Source organism: Kogia breviceps, chromosome 7 (assembly GCF_026419965.1).
Source record: "Kogia breviceps isolate mKogBre1 chromosome 7, mKogBre1 haplotype 1, whole genome shotgun sequence".
Taxonomy (NCBI): Eukaryota; Metazoa; Chordata; class Mammalia; order Artiodactyla; family Physeteridae; genus Kogia; species Kogia breviceps.
The window spans coordinates 133,227-153,377 of NC_081316.1; the positions used below are offsets into that span (position 1 = coordinate 133,227).

Consider the following 20,151-nt stretch of genomic DNA (forward strand, 5'->3'; position numbering starts at 1 on the left):
GCTGGGCAACCAGTCTCTGTCCTTGAAAAAAGACAGAACAAGGCCTGGACAGTGCTGGCCACCAAGGCCTCTCGTGTCTTCCTTCCTCACCCTGTCCTGACTTCCCTTCCTGGCGCCCAGTGCTGTCCGGAATCGTCACCCAGCGCCCACTCCCTTCAGCCCCTGGACCTCACGCTGTTTATTCCGATTGAAGTCCATTTCCTCAGTCTTGTTTCATGAGCCTGAACTGTAGGGAGGAATCAGATTGCAAGGGACACCGAATGACATTTTTCTGAGTTTGGCCTTTATGCCAAGAATACAGACAGCACTGCAGTATTTTAAGTGAGGGTCGGTGTTAGATTTCCATTTAGAAGCCCCCTGCAGCAAGGAGGCAAGCTGGGAGGCCAGGGGAGGAGGACGGCAAGGCTGGAGGTGGGGCAGCATTCGGAGGCCCCTGGCCGCCCCACTGGCCACCCCCACCCACTCCCAGGAGAGGATGGAGGAGTCTTGCAGCCCGCGGAAGGCCCTGTCGCAGCAGAGGCATCTGAACGTGTTGGAAGTTTAACCATCACTGATTGGGCAGCTTCCATTTCTCAGACACCTTCATGTATAATTAATCCCCTCCAAGCTGCATTGTCAGGAAAAATTAAACTGAATCTCTCGTTTTTGGAGCTGAAGAAACTGAGACTTGCCTCCAAGCTGACCTGAATTTGAATCCAGGCTCCACCAGCTGCCCACGGATTTAGCTAGAAAGTTATGCAGTACAAGGCCTTGTGGGCGTTGACACTACTCTTATTGGGAAGAATAGTATCTTCCAGCCCCGGGGCTGGGATTTCCGGCACCCACCGGCCCGCGGTGGAAGCTGGAAGCGATGAGAAGGCAGTGGGTGCTTCCGACCTCGGCCCTGGGAACAGTCTTGAATGGGCTCCCAGGGCGGGCCCGCCCTGCCGCCACCTCCCTCCTTCTCTCTCATTTGTTGCTCTGGGCCTGAGGGGGAGGGTTCCCGGGGGAGGGGGCCTGGGCCTGCGGGCTTCCAGTGCAGGAAGCTTCTCCCCTCGCGGGGTTCTAGGAGAGGCCTGCCCACTACCCGCACCTTCCCCGTTCTTTCCCGGTCTTTTGTTTCCCATGTTAGCCCGGTGGGGCGATAAGGAGGGCAACTGCGCCATCTGCTGGGAATAGTGGGGAAGCTGCAGCTGCGCGCAGGTGTGGCGTGGGCGGAAACTTCCCTGCGGTGTGTCTTTGGGGCCTAAGAAGAATCTTGGGTCAACAAAGGGGGTATAACAAGTGACAAGCGAGCTCTTCCACAGGAGTAACCCTGGGAACAGAACCCCACTCCAGCTGGTGGCGGGAAACTCAGTGCCAATAGGAGCTGCCTCTTACCTGTGCACTTAGGTGATGGGGATACAGTGTGAACAGTGCGGGGGGAGAGGAGGGGGGGCGGGGGGAGCGGGGTCAGAGGCAAATACCTAGACGGTTAAGATGCAGTGCGGTAAGACCAATGATGGGGGAAATACAGGCAGAGAAGACAGGTGGTTAAATTGACGAGCTAGGGCCCCGTTAGGCTCTGCTCCTGAAGCCAGGCGGATGAAGAGGAGCTAAGCCGGGATAAGGGAGGACGTTCTGGAGAGAGGGCGCAGCAAGGCCTTGATGTTTGCGCTGCCATCCTGCTCAGGCCCAGGGCTAGTCTCTCCTTTTCTGGCCCTGCAGCAGCTGGAGAGAACTCAGCACCTTCCCTTGGAAACGCTGCTCCCTGAGCTCTGTAACAGTGACAGGAGCGCAGAGCTCTGCCCTCCACTCTTACCCGACCAGCGGACTCCCTCCCGCCCTCCCGCCAGGGCTCCTGTCCCTTCCTCCTCCTACGCGAGCCGACCTAGCCTGGCTGGGAGACTGCTCTGCGGGCCTCTCCACGCCCACAGATCTGAAGTCATCCAAGGACAGAAAGCGTGGTGGCAACGGGGGAGAATGGTCCCAGTTGGTGAGTTTGGGCCCAGCTGCCACAGGTCCCTGTGCAGGGACTTGGATGAACTGAGCTGGGGTGAAAGGGGGCACTGCTGAGGTAGGGTTAGGAAGAGCAATTCAAATCAACGTTAATTACGCGAGTCTGCCATTCTGATCAATGTGATATAATTCCACCGTCATTTACTGATAACAGGTCAAATCCTGTGTGAGTCTGTGGAAGAAGGTGGGGCATCTCCTGCCTGGAGCAGGAGCTTTATCAGAGTTGCTGAAACCCTAACCGGAGGCCGTCTCCTGAGCTGTGGGTCCAGTGTACATTTATACGGACCCCAGAGCGCTCTGATATTCCATAGCATCTCTCAATTCATTTATGATTTAACCTGTTGGGACGGGATTGTGTTTCACTGTGTGGTATGTGTCTGAGGTCACATGGCCAATGCAACACTGAAACCAACAGCCAAGACAGCCCCTTTCTTCAGCCTAGGGGGTCTGCTTTGTAGTTTACTATACATCTATGAGATGCATTACCTAAGATCTTATCTCCACTTACAGATGGGGTGGGAAAGCCCATCAGAGTCTTTCTCAAGAGCCCAGGGCTAGTAGAAGCTCAGCTCTCCAGAGCTCTCGACATTTCCTCAAATGAAAGAATGGTTCTCTCCCCTCAGAGATTAGGGTCCTCTGGTACCAACCAGGAAATGCTCCTAAGAAATCTTTTTTCTTTCTTAAAGTAGTTGTAAAAAGGACAACTAAACCACAGAAATGTGAGCACTAAAGAAAGCAAGAAGTTGTACAAAAGTCAGCATCATGCAGGTGAAAGAATGTTTAAGAATGATCAGTATTTAGAAGTCAGTGGGTACACGTTCAAAATAGTTCTTGTAAATGTCCAACCACTGGAAAACTTTCAAAATGCCAGGTAGCCAATGGTTTCTAGGTGAAAATATTTTAAAAATGTAATAAAAACCCTCTCTCACTTCTGATAACATCTCACTCTACTGAACAAAATAACGAAAAGCCCTCTGTACCATACTGGACTCACTTCCTGGATATCTATAAATACCAGAGCACAGAGCTTGACTAACAACCAACCATTAGACATGGTGCCCACCGTGTGTGTTTAGAGAACCGGCGTGTGTGGGAAAGACCCAAACGTCTGGTCCTCAGATCACTGCCTTTGGACCTGAAAATCACCAAAAGCAGGAAGGAAGGCAGGACTGATGAGGGAGGGAGCTGAATGTCACTAGATTAAGGGTAAAGTTCTGCTATCTGTGAAGAACCCAAGTTTTCTTTTTCCAAGATCAAGGCAGGAATGAGAGAGCACAAGCCTTTGAGTTGAAAGACCCAGACTGGAGTTCAAACTCAGCCCTGCCCCTGTCCTCAGGAGCTGACACCTTCTTAGGAAAAGGCACAGATCCTCAGGGAACGATGCTCCACCGACCTCAGGAAGGTAAGGTGAACAGGCGGTAAGATATTTGAGAAAATGTTGCCACACAGGTGATGAGGTTTATCGTGAGAAAAGGTGCCAAGACGGCATGTGTGTTGTTACTCACAATTCTTTTGTTTGTAAGTACAGATGAGTTTAGGCAAAGAGAAGTCTTCGGTTCAGGTGTCAGGGGACAGTAGTTATAAGAGATGATCGCAAACATCCCATTTCTCTTCCTTCATGGTACGTGGAAGGACTGACGACCTCTGCCCTCTTTAAAGCCAGGTGTGACCATGTGACTGGCCTGTCCCTTCTGGGCAGAACTTCAAGTGCAAGCCTGTGATCCACCATATTCTCTCATCCTGCCTCGGGGACAGGGGAGGCGCGTGTCGAGATGACGCTTCCCTGTCCTTGGTCCCTTAATAAGTATGGTGAGCAGACCACTTGTCCCTCTGTCCCCAACCTGCACTGACTGTTGTAGCAAAAATAAACTTTTGTTGTGTAAAAGCCACTGCAATCTTGGGATTTTTTGTTACTATAGCATAACCTTGCATCGACTACATTTTCTTATTTTCTGCACTCTTGATGCTTCGGCATTTGGGGCCTTGATCCTGAAGAGACTGATCTCCTAGGGCTAGCTAATTCCTAGAGAGCAAACAGCTCCTGTGAGAACACGCCTTCGATACACAAACCAACCGATCTACAGCCACAGCCCCAACTATGTCTTCTATCAAACTCACACCCAAGCCAGTATTCTCCCTGCCCTGAATCACCCCCAGGACCAGGTACTGGACAGCCAGGGGCCACAGCTGTAGCCCAGAGCTGCCCAAATTATGCAAACTGGTCAACCCTACGCTTACTCAGAGTACGCACTCTGCCTCACCCGGCCCTTCCTGCGAAAACCCCAGTGAAGGCTCTGGGCCACGCTATGCCCTGGCCCTCTGCGCCTCCTGACCAACCCCGGTCCCTCTCCATGGGGCACCTGCAAGATGTTCCAGGCCTCCTGCTTCTACGGATACGTGAGTAGAAACTCCTTCATGATAAGCATTTTTGTGCCTGCGTGTCTCACCATTCCCGATAAAAATCAGTCCCAGTGCATTTTAACTCAAACCTGAGCCGTCCTGATGGACACACTGGGAGGAAAACGGGGACCGGTATTAGCCACACTGGACTTTCTTGTCCTCCTCCCAACCTCTGGGTTCTGCTTCGCTCCGGGCTGGCCTCCCCTAGCGCACGTGGGCTTTCGTGTGGGGCAGGCGGGCCCGAGCACCCCCGGCTTCACGGTCAGAGCCGAGAGGCAGGAGGCCGTCTTCGCCGCCGATCCCAGCAGAACAGTCACAGGGAAAGACCAGTTTGGCCCAGTCCGAGTCAGGTACAATCGTGGGACAATCTCTGTGGGACACGGACGTCGGTCAGCATCGAGCCATCCACTCACCCCTGTGCCTGGGTGGGTGGACAGTGCTAGACAGCCGAGAGCAGCCACCACCGAGACCTACCATCGCCCTTCCGTGAATGGAGTCTGGACACCCAAACCTTGCCTCACCCTAAGGAAAGAAGTTTGCAGGCAGCTGCTCATTCCACAAAGTACCGCTGGGAAACCAGACAAGCACTGAATGAAGGAACTTCATTTGAGGTAGAAGCTAGGAGGCCGTTTCTGAGATAGGGTCAAGCCAACCCATGAACATGGGATCTACAAACCATCCATCCTTGCCAATAGTAGGAAAACCAGCCACTTAAACGAGCGCGTGAGGGGAAGGGTAGCAAACACCTATCAGTATTGTTTCTTGAATGCCCTCTATGTGTCACGCGTCCAGGTGATGCTGTTCATGTGGCTCTGGCTAAAGGAATGTTCAACTGTCCAGACACCTACGCCAGGCTTCCTGCTTCTAGTCAGTTTCTTACGGAATCCCACGGGAAGCCCAGTGAATGGGCTTTTGGAGATCTCCATCTGTGGGTCACAGAGAGCGGAAGGAGAAGAGAGGGGGATGAAACTCACAAGGCTGAACTCAACCTGAGGGTGAGACCAGGGGCCCTTGACCTGGAGATAGTGGCTAGGTCTCCAGGGTCCATGAATGCTTGTCCTTGAATGTGAAAAATCGAGTGTTCACTTCCTACAGAAGGGATCCATGGCTCCCATCAGATTCTCAATGGTTATGGCTCCAAACAGGTAAAGAACTGCCATTTTGACAGTAGGTAGCTCTCGGCTTCCAGGAGATGGCAGACAGAGAGGAGCTTGGGTTTTTTTTTTTCTTGACTTCCCTAGTGTTTCACTGGGGGGGTGGGGGGGAGAAGTAAGATTTCTCATCTCTACTTCAGTTCCAGTATCTTCCAAACGGAGCTAAAATCACAGAATGCCAAGTCCCTTGCAGAGTCCTGTGTGGTAGAGAAATCTGGGCCCAAGTCCTGATGAGGCCATTTACTAGCAGGGACTTCACCTCAACGAGCTGATTCCCTTGCTGATAAAGGGAGGATAATAACATTCACAGTCACACCAACCCCTTTACAGTAGATGAAGCAATGAATGCAGAGAGCTTTCTACTTTCCTTCCCATTAGTAGCCAAAGCCAGCATTATCCAGTCCTTCCTATTTGCCATAACAGTGCAAAGTGCTTTTAGGTACATTATATCGCTTAATCTTCACAGAAGCGCTGTAGAGCAGGTACGATTATTATTCCCATTTAATTAAAACAAAACGAAACAAACCTTGGGGTGGGCAGGAACTGAGCTCAAGAGCATCCTCTTAACCGAAGTCGTCCCTCCTCCACCCACCCTCCCACCCCGTCCACACACACCACCCGAGAAGCCGCCAAACAAAGCGCTCAGGGCAGCAGGCTCCTGCTGCTGGGTGACCTGGAGGAGGAAGGGGGAGCACGTTACACCGAGCGCCCAGGACTCATCAGGCCCGTGACAGACGATCCCGTCTGGTTAAACTCCTCGAAGAGCGCTCTCATCACAGCTCTCGTGACAAGCACCTGCTGCTGTCAGCCGCGCTTCCGTCTGCTCCACGTGACAGACGGACACGTGGAAGGTGGGCCGGTTCACGGGCCCGGTTTCAGGTCACCCCATGGTGATGAGCTGAGCCAGGAACGAGGAAGGTGGGGTCGTCTTCACAAATGAGAGGCAGCGCTGGCCTAAGGAAACGACTCAGGCTAAGGACAGAAGCTGCAGAAGCGTGACCGGGATCATGAAGTTTTTAGAACTGTTCTTTATTTCCAATCACTCCTACTTCTTCACCCTGAGTGGCTGCATTACATCAAGGAAGGGGCCTCCGGCTCCAATGAGAAGGAAGTGAGTTCCCATTTCAGACTTCCCACGCTGCCAGGTGGTCCAGCAGGGCTGAGGGAGCTCGGGAAGGCCCTGGACTCAGGGCGGGCAGGCTCGCAGAGGGGGCCCTGCCCTGTGGGATCCACCCGGCTTCTCTGACAGAGAAGCAGAACCGCTGGCGTCGCCCGCCTGACGCCCTGCGTGCATTCCAGAGCTGGAAACGAGCTCACCAGAGCGAAAGGAACTTCTTAAGACGAGCGAGCGCCACAACTTGGGCCTGGATTTTCCAATCAGCCAGGCGGAGGCGGCCGACCAAGCACACGCTCCCTCCTGCTGCCACAGGGGTCATTAAGTCCCACACAGGAGCCTCGCGAGATCAGCAGCTTCTGCTCCAACTTCAGAAAGAGGAAAAAGCAGCGCGGGGGCCTGGCTGCTTCCACCTGGTCCAACCGCGCCTTCTGGATGGCAGCCCCCACGTCCCCACCGCCGCCTGCTGCGAGGACGGCGTGTGCTGGGGGCCGGCTGGCCGTGTCACTTGCTGGCCACAGCGGAGAGCTGGTCCCGGATGCGGCCCAGCCCGTCTAACATCGTGTCCAGGGTCTCCTTACTCAGCTCCACGGTGACAGCTGACATGGAGGGCTGCTCCCCACAGACTGGGATCTTCCTGGATCTGAAAAGAGAACACTGCCCCAAAGTCAGAGCTGCCTCTCTTCGACCTGCAGGCCCTACCCGGTTGTGGTGAAGCTCGGAAGAGAGGCTCTTTGCTCAGGGTCACAGAGAGTTGCAGTCCTGGAGTCCCTTGGCAAACGGGGAAAGGGAGGGAGCTGTCTCAGGGGCTCCGGGCAGGGGTCGGAGAAGCCAGGCTCACTCACCCTCCTGCCCCCAACTCTCTCTGAGCACTCAAGTGAGGAAACATCCTGGGTTCATGCTGGTACTTTAGGCTGTGGGCTCTAGGGGGTATGAAAGAATCCTCCGGGATGCAGGAAAAATATTACAACCTCTAGTTATATGTATTTGTATCTTTTTTTTTTTTTTAAAGTAAGCCTTAGTAATAGTTAAAAACTTAGTTGTTAGAGGCACGCTTACTCTTTCATTTTCTTACAGCTCTTGAGTTTCTGGGTGTCTGGTGGTTAAGTAAATACAGCATTATGCTACCTAGTTTTAATTAAACAAACCCTTAAAAATGGGTATGTGGCTTAAAAAGACTCCTGAAAATAACTGTGAAGTGAAGATAACACCAATGAAGAATGTGAACAATAAGATGAAGAACTGATACTTCTCCAACTGCTAATAGGAGCCCTTGGCCAGCACAGTACAAATAGCAACAGCCTCCTACGACTGGACAAGAATTGGGAAAAGTATACCAAAACTCTCAAGAAGGCAATTGGAAATCTGAGTGCGTGCTTCTATTGTTAAAGCCAAACCTCGCTGTAAGTGTCTAAGACAACCTTTAGGCATCAGCAAATTATTCTGTTAATTTATATTTTGTGTTTGTCTTGTTTTAAAGTTTCTAGTTTGGGTATATGTTTTATGATGACTGTACTATGTTAATACGCATACACTTTCTAAATAAACACTGCATTTTGGGGGTGCTAAATTTTTTCTATTTATGGGGTTGGAGACCCTAAAACTTGGAGTCTGGCATTTTTGCTGGCCCGCAGGGGCGCCGAGTCCCTGCTGCCCCTCCTTTCCTTCTAGTGAGCATGACAGTGGATGTACCTTCATCCGGAGCAGGCAGGCAGGGACGGCCACGCGGTTGATGCTGTCCGAGGAGGTTTTGATGTCCACCCTCCAGTCCAGGTCGACCAGGCGCAGCGGAGAGACTGTGTGGGGACAGCTCGGCTCAGCGCTCACGCCTCCTGCATTACTGAGCCTTTCCTCGACGACAGGCAGCTCCAAGGGCTGCACGTGTGTAATGCATGTGATCCACACAGCACGCCTCTGAGGGATACAGACAGACAGGGCCCAAGACCGCACGGCAAGCCCTGGGCCTTCCTTACCACCGGTCGTGGCCCCTGCACTTAGGGCGGATTCGTGGTGGTCAGCACCTCCAGGCTTCTGCCTGAACACCCAGCCCTCCAGATGTCCGGACAGAATGAGGAATGATGCAGGTGGAGAAGAGGAGGCTGTGGCTGGAGTCTTAGGAAATGTGTAGCTTGGAGAATAGCGGAGAGAGCTTTTGTTTGAGAGACACATACACTTGGCTTGAATGTGGGTTCTACCACCTGTGTAACCTCTGAGCCTCTGTTTGCTCACCTGTAAAATGGGGATGATCTCGGCCTAGCTCACAGGGTTGCTGGGAGGACTAAATGAGTTAATGCAGGTAGAGTCTGTGGCACTGTGACCGGCTCAGAGTGAGTCTAGTGACTGTTGATCAAACACCCACTTTTATGCAATCTTTCACACTAATTTCAATCATGGTTAATTTGTTTTCCAATGGAAATACAGTTATTTTAAGTACTTCACTTTCTGCTTAGGATATTTGTTTTTTAACAACATGCCTCTATTATATTAGGTTTATAACCAGGAAAAAAATTAAAAAGTGGAATTAGAAAGAAATACATAACAAACACTATTCCGTTTGGGATTAGGTTAATTCACTTTGACTTTAGTTAAAAACGCTGGTAGATTTAGGGCTGCAGCTGGGGAGGAGGGGGAAGGAGGAAGAGGCAGGTTTCTTGGTACTCACTCTGATTTGTTTGGGCTTCAGCTCTCCAAGAAGATCTGTTTAAGAGGGAAAGATAAGAAAAATATAATGGAAAAGGGATGCGAATTGAGTCTTCTGATAATGAGGCCCATGGGCCTGGGCCTCTGCTTCTTCTGTGATCTTGTATAATCACCTCCTGACAGGAGAGGACCACAGAAATGCCTCCCTCCAAGGAGCAGTTTTTTGTTTGCTTGTTTTACAAACCTGAGTGATGTTAAGGCCATAGGTGCTGTTAGTTTTCATGGCTTAGGAAAAGCAAGAAAAGGCTGAATGCACTGAAACTGTGCTATTGTTCTCAGAGACAAAACAGAAAAGGTCAACTTATCCTCTTTTTACTGAGCATCTACTACGCAAAGTATGGCATCTTACGCAAAACACATCTAAACAGACGCGTCTGATGCTACACAAATCACGCCACAGTGAGATGCCAAGCAGAGTCAGAGTAAACTGTGGTCACGCGAGAGAAAGTTTCTAAATAAACAACAAAACCCTTGGGAAGTAAGCATTATCAGTTATTACTATCGGAGAGGTCTCTTCAAGCCTGCTGCTAACCAGTAGTTCATCAGTTCTGCTTAAATTGTATGTACAGAAAATGATTTGCCCAGCTAGAAAATGTACAGAAAATTCACAAAAGAATAAAAATGACCAATAACATGAAAACGATATTTGACATCACTAGTACCAAAGACATATAAACTGAAATGAGGTACCATTTGCCATTTGTGAAACTGGGAATAAAAAGTAACAAAACAAACACCCTCGGTGCTGGTGATGGTGTCGGGAGAGTGGCGCATCAAGGTCCCCTCCTGGAGGAGGAGTAGTTGGTGCAATCTTTCCAACGGCAGACTGGATAAGAAAAAGCCGAAGCCTCAATACCACCATTTACCAGTAAGGAAATAATGAAGCACCATGTGGGCAAAGGTTCTACAATAAATTGTTCACTGCAGTGAAAACTGCCAATAGCCTAAATGTCCAACCCTAAGGAATTTATGAACTAGATTACACACAATTTCTTCATGTGATGGAATATATTTACCCATTAGGAATGATATTGAAGGTAAATATTTATCGACCTGAAATATCATTAATGTTAATAATATTAAATGAAAACAAGCAAGTTATGAAACAGCATGATACCACTGCGTTAAAAACAAAAGCAAAACCAATCCCTCTAGGTGTAAATGCAAAAAATAAACCAGTCTTAAAAGGTTTCCCGTTAAGGAATTAACACTACTAATCCTCTGGGTGGTGGGATTATGGTTTCCTTCTTTTTGCTTTTACCTGTGCTTGCTTTTCAAGAATAAGCATATTTTTTCCAGAACAGGAATAAAAAATACAAGCATTACAAGAAACTCCCAAGAAATAAGCACTTACACGTGTTCTAGGATGATTTTTGTCAGCAGGTTTTTGAGGTTTGGGTGGAAATTTTCAGGAAAGAGTGCCAGAATCGCCTCGGCGGAGGACAGGTCACGGAACCCCACTAGCCTGGTGAGGCGGTGCAGAGCCTGGAGCGCTTTAGGACTTCCCCGGAGGCCACAGGAGGTTGCTCAGCTCAGAAAAGCACAACCCAGAGGCGAGGGGGCACTAAGCCTCTCCTAGTGAAGGGCGGGGGTGCGTGGAGCAACGCCCCGCCCTCCCTGCCTTCCGGGGTGACGGTGCTGGGGCGTTTACCCACGTGGTTTCTTACAGGATCCCGACTGCAGACGTCCACAGCACTGACCGCTCCCTAACACATCCTTCCACTGGCTTGTCTCTGTTCCCGGTCTGATTTTCCTCACTCCCTCCTTTGTGCTTTCTGGAATCACCTCCCAAGTAACTACCAGCTGCCAAGCCGCTGCCTCGGGGTCTACTTTTGAGGAACCCAAACTAAGACTCCAACTCACTTTCATAACCTTGCTGCTGCCTTTCACTTCAATGAGCCAAGCTCCAGATTAAAAAATAACAACATAGGTCTGCTTGGATGCATTACTGTTTTGGAAACATAGTTGCCATGGAAAGATAAGGCTGTGAGTGCTACAAAACCATCCTTGTCCTCTTGGCCACCTGAGATCATGTGAGGTCCAGCAGTACATCCTCCCTAATCATACTCAGGCCTCAGAGCTTCTGCCCAACCATCCCTGAAAAGTCTGCCTAAGCTATCCAGCCAACAATTCATCAGCACTGCTAAGTTACAGGTTGGGAAAGAAAATCAGAGCAAGCTTGGCTTTTGTCCATACTGTCTGGGTGACAAGTCTGCAAAGGAAATGGTCAGGAGCTCCGATTCTGGGTATACTTTTCCCATCCACGCCTCACTTATCATAAGGAAGTGAAGGTTCAAAGACAATGGCTTTTAAGTTCACCAACATTAAAAAAGAAAAAAGCATCTATTTTAAGTTTGCTATAATGTCAACAGACATTTCAGGGGAAAAATTCCCTTGGACGCGGCAACAACTGGGAAGTCAAGGAAGAGACTAATGAGCCGAGAAGCCAGCGGCCAGAGGTCATTTCTGACCCCACTTACTTGTTCTGCCTCCTCCTGGGTCACAGACAAGCTGGAACACCTAACATCCAAGAGCTTTTTCGAGCCAAGGGCTGAACTGGAAAAGCTCTCTTGGCACAGCTGTCTGACAACATCTTTTGAGGAGGCCTATAAATTCACAGATGGAAAAAAAACAAAACAAGCAACGAACTCAGACTCTGAAAATACATTTTTTTTAGAACGTAATACTGTCTCCGTCATGGTGTGACACCTAAGAGGTGCACAGGACAACTTAGATTTCTGGGAAGATGACACAGATGTACTTTTCCCTATTTTTCCTGCTAAACACAACTACGTTCCCTGGGCACTTTATAAAAAACAAATGTAAGACAACTCTGAAAGGGGAGAAGAGAAGACACACCTGCTACGGACCTCACAACAAAGGAACGACATGGCCACGTGACGTTCTGAGCCTCTGGAACTTATTTCAATCTTCTATTTCAGCTGGCTCTCTGACAATGCTCAGGCCGTAGGGGGAGCACGGTGGGGCTGGGGGTCGTTGCTTCATTACTACCAAATGGAGACAGAAGCCCAGCCCCGCTACTTGGCTCCTGGTCACATCTAAAAGTAGGGGTTCCTTGTAACTACTGGGCAGGGGTGGGAGTTCTGGCTCCAGGAGTTTCCACTAATACCGTGCGGTGGTGGAACTTGTTACCAGCTCGTGGGGATGGAGGTCCAGCTCCCTACTTGGCCTTCTCTGACACCGCCCTGATGGGGGTGTTCCCTCTCAGACTTTGTTGACGTACAGTGGAGCGGGGCCACAGTTTTGTCACTGGTGTTCTGGTGGAGTAGAGCAGTTATTATCTAAAAGTCTTCTGTCTTCCTAAGCCGTCCCTTTCTTGGTCTTTGGCTAGAGAGAGCAAGTATTTGTTGGAGTTTGTTTTCACCCACTAGCGTTCTGGGTGGCCCTCTTCTTCAGCTCGAAGTCTGGGATGTATGAACAAAAAGAAAAGCCACTGTCTGATGTGGCTGTAAATGTACATAGAGGAAATATTTAAGACAATTATATTATAAATAAGGGTAGGACTATAAAGGGATGACTTCACTCTAACTGGTAAAAAGATGTCACTGAGATTGTGATGTTATAGTAAATAAATGTAATAAGTTGAACAACCACTATAAGAGTTATAAAGAGAAATGAATTTTAAAACACTACAGATAAATCAAAATGGAATTCCAAAAAATGTTCAATTGATCAAATGACCCACAGGAAGGCAGTAAAAGTAAAGAAACAAAACATAAATAAAAGAACAAATAGAGGGCTTCTCTGGTGGCGCAGTGGTTGAGAGCCCGCCTGCCGACGCAGGGGACGCGGGTTCGTGCCCCGGTCCGGGCAGATCCCACGTGCCGCAGAGCGGCTGGGCCCGTGAGCCATGGCCCCTGAGCCTGCGCATCCGGAGCCTGTGCTCCGCAACGGGAGAGGCCACAACAGTGAGAGGCCCACATACCGCAAACAAACAAACAAACAAACAAAAAACAAAACAGAACAAAAAAAACAAATAGAAAACAAAAAATAAAATGGCAAACTTAAGTTCTAATATTTCAATAATTACATTGGCTGTAAGTGGTCTAAATATACCAATTAAAAGACAGAAATTGGCTGAGTGGATTAAAAAATATGACTCAGTTAAATGCTATCTACAAGCAACTCCCTTCAAACATAATGATAGAGACAGATTAAAAGGAAATGAATGGAAAAAGATAAATCATGCAAACATTAATCAGGAAAGCAAGAGTGGCTACATTAATATCAGATAAAGTAGACTTCACAGCAGACAAAATTATCAGAGACAGAGAGGGACATTACGTAATGGTAAAAGGTTCTGTCGACCAGAAGACATCCTGAATGTGCATGCCCTCAGCAAGAGAGCTGCAAAACATGTGAAGCAAACACAGAACTGAAAGGATAAATCGACAAATCTATAAATACAGTTGGAGTCTTCAACACCCCTCTTTCAACAACTGATAAAACAACTAGACAGGATTTAACAAGGACACAGAAGAACTCCACAACACCATCAATCAATCTAATTGACATTTATGGAACACTACCCAGTAACAACAGAATACACACTCTTTTCTAAAGCTCACTGAACACATACGGAGATAGATGATATTCTGAGCCAAAAAACAAACCTTAACAAACTTAAAAGAACTAAATCATACAGTGTGTTCTCAGTGATCACAATGGAATCACATTAGAAATCAATAAGATAACAAGAACATGTCCAAACATTTGGAAACTTAAACAACACACTTCTAAATAATCCACAGATTAAAAAAGGAAAGTTAAAAAAATTACACTGAATGAATGAAAATGAAAAACACCACCAAAATTTTGGGAATACAGCCAAGATGGTGCTGAGAGGGAAATTTACAGCATTAAATGCATATATTAGAAAAGAGGAAAAGTCTCAAATAAATAATCTAAGTCCTCATCCCAAGAACCTAGAAAAACAAGAGCATAATAAATCCAAAGGAATAAGGAAGGAAACAAGGAAGAGCAGACACGAAAGAAATTGAAAGCATCAAAGAGGAGAAATCAATGGAACAAAGAACTAGTTCTTCGAAAATATCAATAAAATTAACACACTTTAAGCAAGACTGACAAAATTAAAAAGAAAGGAGAGGCAAATTACCAATATCAGGAATGAAGTAGGGCATATCACTACAGACCCTGCAGATTTCAAAAAGAAAATAAGAGAATAACTGCAAGCAACTCTATATACACAAATGCAACAGTTTAAATGAAACGGATCAATTTCTCAAAAAACACAAACTACCATAACTCTCCCCATATAAAACTGAAAACATGAGTAGTGCTATAACTGTTAAGGAAATTGAATTTGTAATTTTAAAACCCCCAGAAAAGGAATCACCAGACCCAGATGGTTTCACCGGAGAATTCTAATACACATTTAAAGAAAGAATTAACTAATTCTACACAATCTCTTCTAGAAAACAGAAAAGGGGGAAACACTTCCCAATTCATTTCACAAAGCTAGGATTACCCTGATACCAAAATCAGACAGAGACTGTAAAAAACAAAACAAAAAAACAACTACAGACCAATGTCCCTCATAAAAATAGATGCAAACATCCTTAACAACATACTAACAAATAGAATTCAGCAATATATAAAAAGGATTATTCACTATAGGTGGAATTTATTCCAGGGATGCTAGGCCAGTTCAGTATTTGAAAATCTATGTGATCCACCATATTACCAGGCTCAAGGAGAAAATCATAGGATATCAATCAATGCAGAAGAGCAGCTGACAAAATTCAACATCCTTTCTTGATGAAAACCCTCATAAAATTAGGAATAGAGGGGAACTTCCATAACTTGACATAGAGCATCTACCAAAAAACCTAGAGAAAACATACTTAATGATGAAAGACTGAAGTTGGGAACAAGGCAAGGATGTGGGCTCTCACCACTGTTATTCCACATTGTGCTGAAAATTCTAGCCACTGAAATAAGGCAAGAGAAAGAAATAAAAGGTCTGCAGATAAGAAAGGAAGAAATAAAACTGTCCCTATTTGCAGGGACATGACTGTCTATGAGAAAGTCCCAAGAAATGTACAAAAAAATTATTAGAATAAGTGAGTTCAGCAGTTTGCAGATCCAAGATACACCTACTAAAATCAGATGTATTTCTACACACTAGCAATGAACATGTGGACACTGGAATTAAAAGTACAATATCATTTGCAGTTGCTCAAAAAAAAAGAGAAAAATACTTAGATATAAATCTAACAAAACATGTACAGGACTTGTATACTGAAAATTATACAATACAGATAAAAGAATCAAGGATCTAAATCAATGGGGAGACACATCATGACCATGGACTGGATGATCCAACACATTAAGACGTCAATTTGCTCCTAAATGATGTACAGATTTAACTCAATTCCTATGAAAATCTCAGCAAGTTTTTTTTTTTAGATATATCCAAGATCATTCTAAAGTTTATACAGGAAGGCAAAGAAACTAGAATAGCTAAAACAATCTTGATAAAGAATGAAGTAGGAGGAATCCATCTATCTGATTTCAAGACTTACTATATAGCTACGGTAATCAAGACTGTATGGTGTTCTCAGAGGGATAAACAAATAGATCAATGGAACAAACTAAAGAACATTGAAGTAGGCCCAGTAATATGCCCAATTGATTCTTGACAAAGTCGCAAAAGCAATTCAATGGAGGAAAGAAAGCCCTTTTCACCAAATGATACTGGAACAAGGGGACATTCACAGGCCAAAAAAAAAAAAAAATTCTCAAACTTTTCCACACACCTTATACAAAATTAGTGCAAAATCAATCATGGACTTAAATGTTATATAAATGTAGGGACTTCCCCGGTGGCGCAGTGGTTAAGAATCCGCCTGCCAATGCAGGGGACACAGGTTAGAGCCCTGGTCTGGGAAGATGCCACATGCCGCAGAGCAACTAAGCCTGTGCACCACAACTACTGAGCCTGCGCTCTAGAGTCCGCAAGCCACAACTACTGAAGACCGCATGCCTACAGCCCATGCTCCTTAACAAGAGAAGCCACCACGAGAAGCCCACACATTGCAACGAAGAGTAGCCCCTGCTCGCCGCAACTAGAGAAAGCCCGCGCGCAGCAACGAAGACCCAATGCAGCCAAAAATAAAATAAATAAATATTTTTAAAATGTTATACAAATGTAAACTATAAAACTTTTAGATAAAAATACGGGAAAATTTGGAGAGCTATGGCCTCACAAAGAGTTCTTAAACTTTACACCAAAGGTGTAATACATTAAAAAAATCACAATTCATAAAAGGAAAAATTTTTGAAAAACTGTATTTCATCAAAATTAAAACATTTTTTGTTCTGCTAAAGCTCCTGTTATGGGTTGAACTGTGTCCCCCCTAAAAGTCATATATTGAAGTCATAACCCCCACTATCTGAAAATGGGATCTCATTTAGAAATAGGATTATTGCAGATATAAATAGTGAAGATAAGGTCATAGGGTGGACCCTAATCCAATATGACCGATGTCCTAATTAAAAGGGGTAATTCAGATACAAAAATGCAAACAGGGAGAACTTCATATGAAGATCAATGCAGAGATCTACAAGCCAAGATACACTAAATATCACCAGAAACCACCAGAAGTTAGTAGAGAGGCACAGAACAATTTGTCCCTCAAAGCCCTCAGAAGGAACCAACTTGGCTGACACCTTGATCTCAGACTTCTGGCCTCCAAAACTGGGACACAATAAATTTCTGTTGTGTCAGCCACCAAGTCTGTAGTACTTTGTTACAGAACACCTAGCAAATTAATACACCTTTGTGAAGAGGATGAAAAGACAGTTAAATACTAGCAAAGAATATGTGCGAACCACATATCTGACAAAGGACCACTATCTAGAATATATAAAGAAATGCAAAAGTAAAAAAGCAAACAATGAAATTAGAATATGAGCAAAAGACATAAAGCAATATTCTGCTGAAGAAGATATATACAGATGGTAAATAAGCACATGAAAAGATGTCCAACATCATTACCCATTAGGGAACTTTGAATTAATACCACAATGAGATATAAATACACACCTATCAGAATAGCTCAAATAAAATATAGTGATGCCAATAAATGCTGGCGAGGATGGGGAGAAACTGGACCATTCATGCACTGCTGTTGGGAACGTAAACTAGTACAGTCACTCTGGAAAACAGTTTGGCAGTTTCATAAAAACAACAACAAAACCCTAAACATGTAACTACCAAATGATCCAGAACTATACTCCTGGGCATTAATTTCAGAGAAATAAAGACTTATGTTCATACAGAAATCTGTATACAAATGTTTATAGCAGGTTTATTTGTAATAGCAAAAAACTGGAAACAATGAAGATGTCATACCATAGAATACTACTTAGCAATAAAAAGGAAAGAACTATTAAAACACATAACATGGCTCCAGAAAATTGGGCTCAATGAAAAAAGCCAGTCCCAAGAGGTTACATATTGTATGATTTCACTTATATAACATTTGTTTTTAATGTTTCATTGTTTGTGTATAGAAACAACTGATTTTTTTTATAGTATTTATTTTTGTTTTTGGCTGTGTTGGGTCTTCGTTGCTGTGTGAGGACTTTCTCTAGTTGCGGGGAAAGGGGTCTACTCTTCCTTGTGGTCCACGGGATTCTCATTGCGGTGGCTTCTCTTGTTGCGGAGCACGGGCTCTAGGTGAGCGGGCTTCAGTAGTTGTGGTACGTGGGCTCAGGAGTTGTGGCTCGCGGGCTCTAGAGCACAGGCTGTGTAGTTGTGGTGCACGAGCTGAGGTGCTCTGCAGCATGTGGAATCTTCCCAGACCAGGGATTGAACCCGTGCCCCCTGCACTGGCAGGAGGATTCTTAACCACTGCGCCACTGGGGAAGTGCCTCACTTATATAACATTCTTCAAATGACAAAATAACAGAAATGAAGAACAAATTGTGAATACCAGAGGTTATGAAAGGGGTGAGGGCAGAGGGGAAGGGGGTGTGGCTATAAAAGGGCAACATGAAGAACACTGTGGTGATGGAAAATGTTCTGAATCTTGACTATCAATGTCAATATCCTGGTTGTGATATCATACTATAGTTTTGCAAGATGTTACCATTGAGGGAAACTGAGTAATGGATAAATGGGATCTTTCTGTATTGTTTTTTGCAACTGCCTGTAAACCTATATCTCAAAATTAATAGTTTATGTATTTTTTTTTAAAGTACATAGGACAATAGGAATGCAAATGAACTACTGCTACATAATGGCAAACAAAAGAAGCCAGACACACACACAAATATGCCCTATTATTCCATTTATGTGAAATTCAAATGTGAGCAATATTAAATTGACATATGAGAAGTAAAGACAGTGGTTACTGTTGGGGAGCAGAGTGAGGGAGATAACGAAGGGACAACAGAGAGACTTCTGCCACCCTGGTAACAGTTCATTGTTTGACTGCGGTGGTGGTAAAAAAAATCATTAAACGGTGCACTTATAATCTGGGCACTTTTTTTGTATGTGTGTAATGATTTTTATAAGTGAAGCCCATAGAACGAAGAGGGATTGGGGTGGAGGTGGGGGGTAGAGCAGCCACAGTAAGGGTGAAAAGGCACTGGGTTGGGAGTTGAGAGCTCTAGGTTTCCAGTCCCAGCTTTACTACATTTATTAATTCATAGAACAGCTATTTATTGAGCACATGCTGTATGCCAGGTGTGGAGGATACGCTTGTTACGCATACATTTGTGAATAACAGAGTAGATGCCCGCAGAGGTTGGAGAACGCAGGTGAACACTGGGGAGGTGGTTAAAACAAAAGAAGAACCATTGCGCGGACCAATGGTGATGCTGTGCCATGAACTGCTGAGTGTAATTAACTCAACCCTCTTCGTCTGGAGTTTTTTAAAAAACAAGGTCACGCGTGGATCTCACGTTCTTGTGAGAAAGGCAGACAACAGGCAACCAGACGCATAATGTCATCTAGTGACAAGTTCTACGAAGGAAGATAAAGCCGCCGCTTCTTCTATAGAGAAAGTCATAAATTAAGCAAAAAATCCCAGTCTCCCACAAAGCCACATGAAGTACATCCCTTCCATCCTCACAATTTTTCAAATGATTGTCAGGAGAGTGTTTTGGCCCTCACACAGGTCAAAGCAAATTTTAAAAACCCAGGACTCAGGAGAATATAGAACGCACACTTGACTCAGGGGGCGGACGCAGAGAGAACTGGAGAACGCAGATGGGCTGCGAGATGAAATGGGGAACTGGCAACGCGGATCTAGAGATTACAACCCCAACGCCCCAACCCCGAAAGCCAGCCCCCGAGACTATTAGACTATTAGTAGGGAAAATTTGTACAGCGCCTTCAGGTCCATTGTCTTGTTTCCCCACTATCCTGTCAAAGTGGTATTAATCTTGTTCATACTTTCAAAAAGCTCGGAAAAGCGCAACGACCTGCTAGGAGTCACAGTGAGAGGCAGTGGTAAGCGTCATGGCTCCGAATCCGGGTCCCTTTATTCCCAATTCCTGCTCTGTGCAAAGTCTCGGAGACAAAGGCCTGCCTCGCGCTGTCCCCACCCATCTCATTTACCTTCAGCAAGCTCTGGAGAGCTGCAAAGACCTCCGCCGTCAGCGCGGCCATCTTCCCCGAGTCACGTGACCTAGGTACGCACGCAGAGAAGCGCGGTCGGGAGACTCCGACAGCAGCGCGGAGCATGCCGGGGGCTGTAGTCCTTTAGGGTGGCGGGAGCTGCCTGGCTCTTGGCACTACTGGATGGGGAGGAG

General features: G+C 46.2%; 1 pseudogene; it reads right to left on the minus strand.

Annotated features, from left to right (window-relative positions):
- Positions 1-7,051: 7,051 nt before the first annotated feature.
- On the minus strand, positions 7,052-20,023 carry LOC131759893 (COMM domain-containing protein 9-like; annotated as a pseudogene).
- Positions 20,024-20,151: the final 128 nt, after the last annotated feature.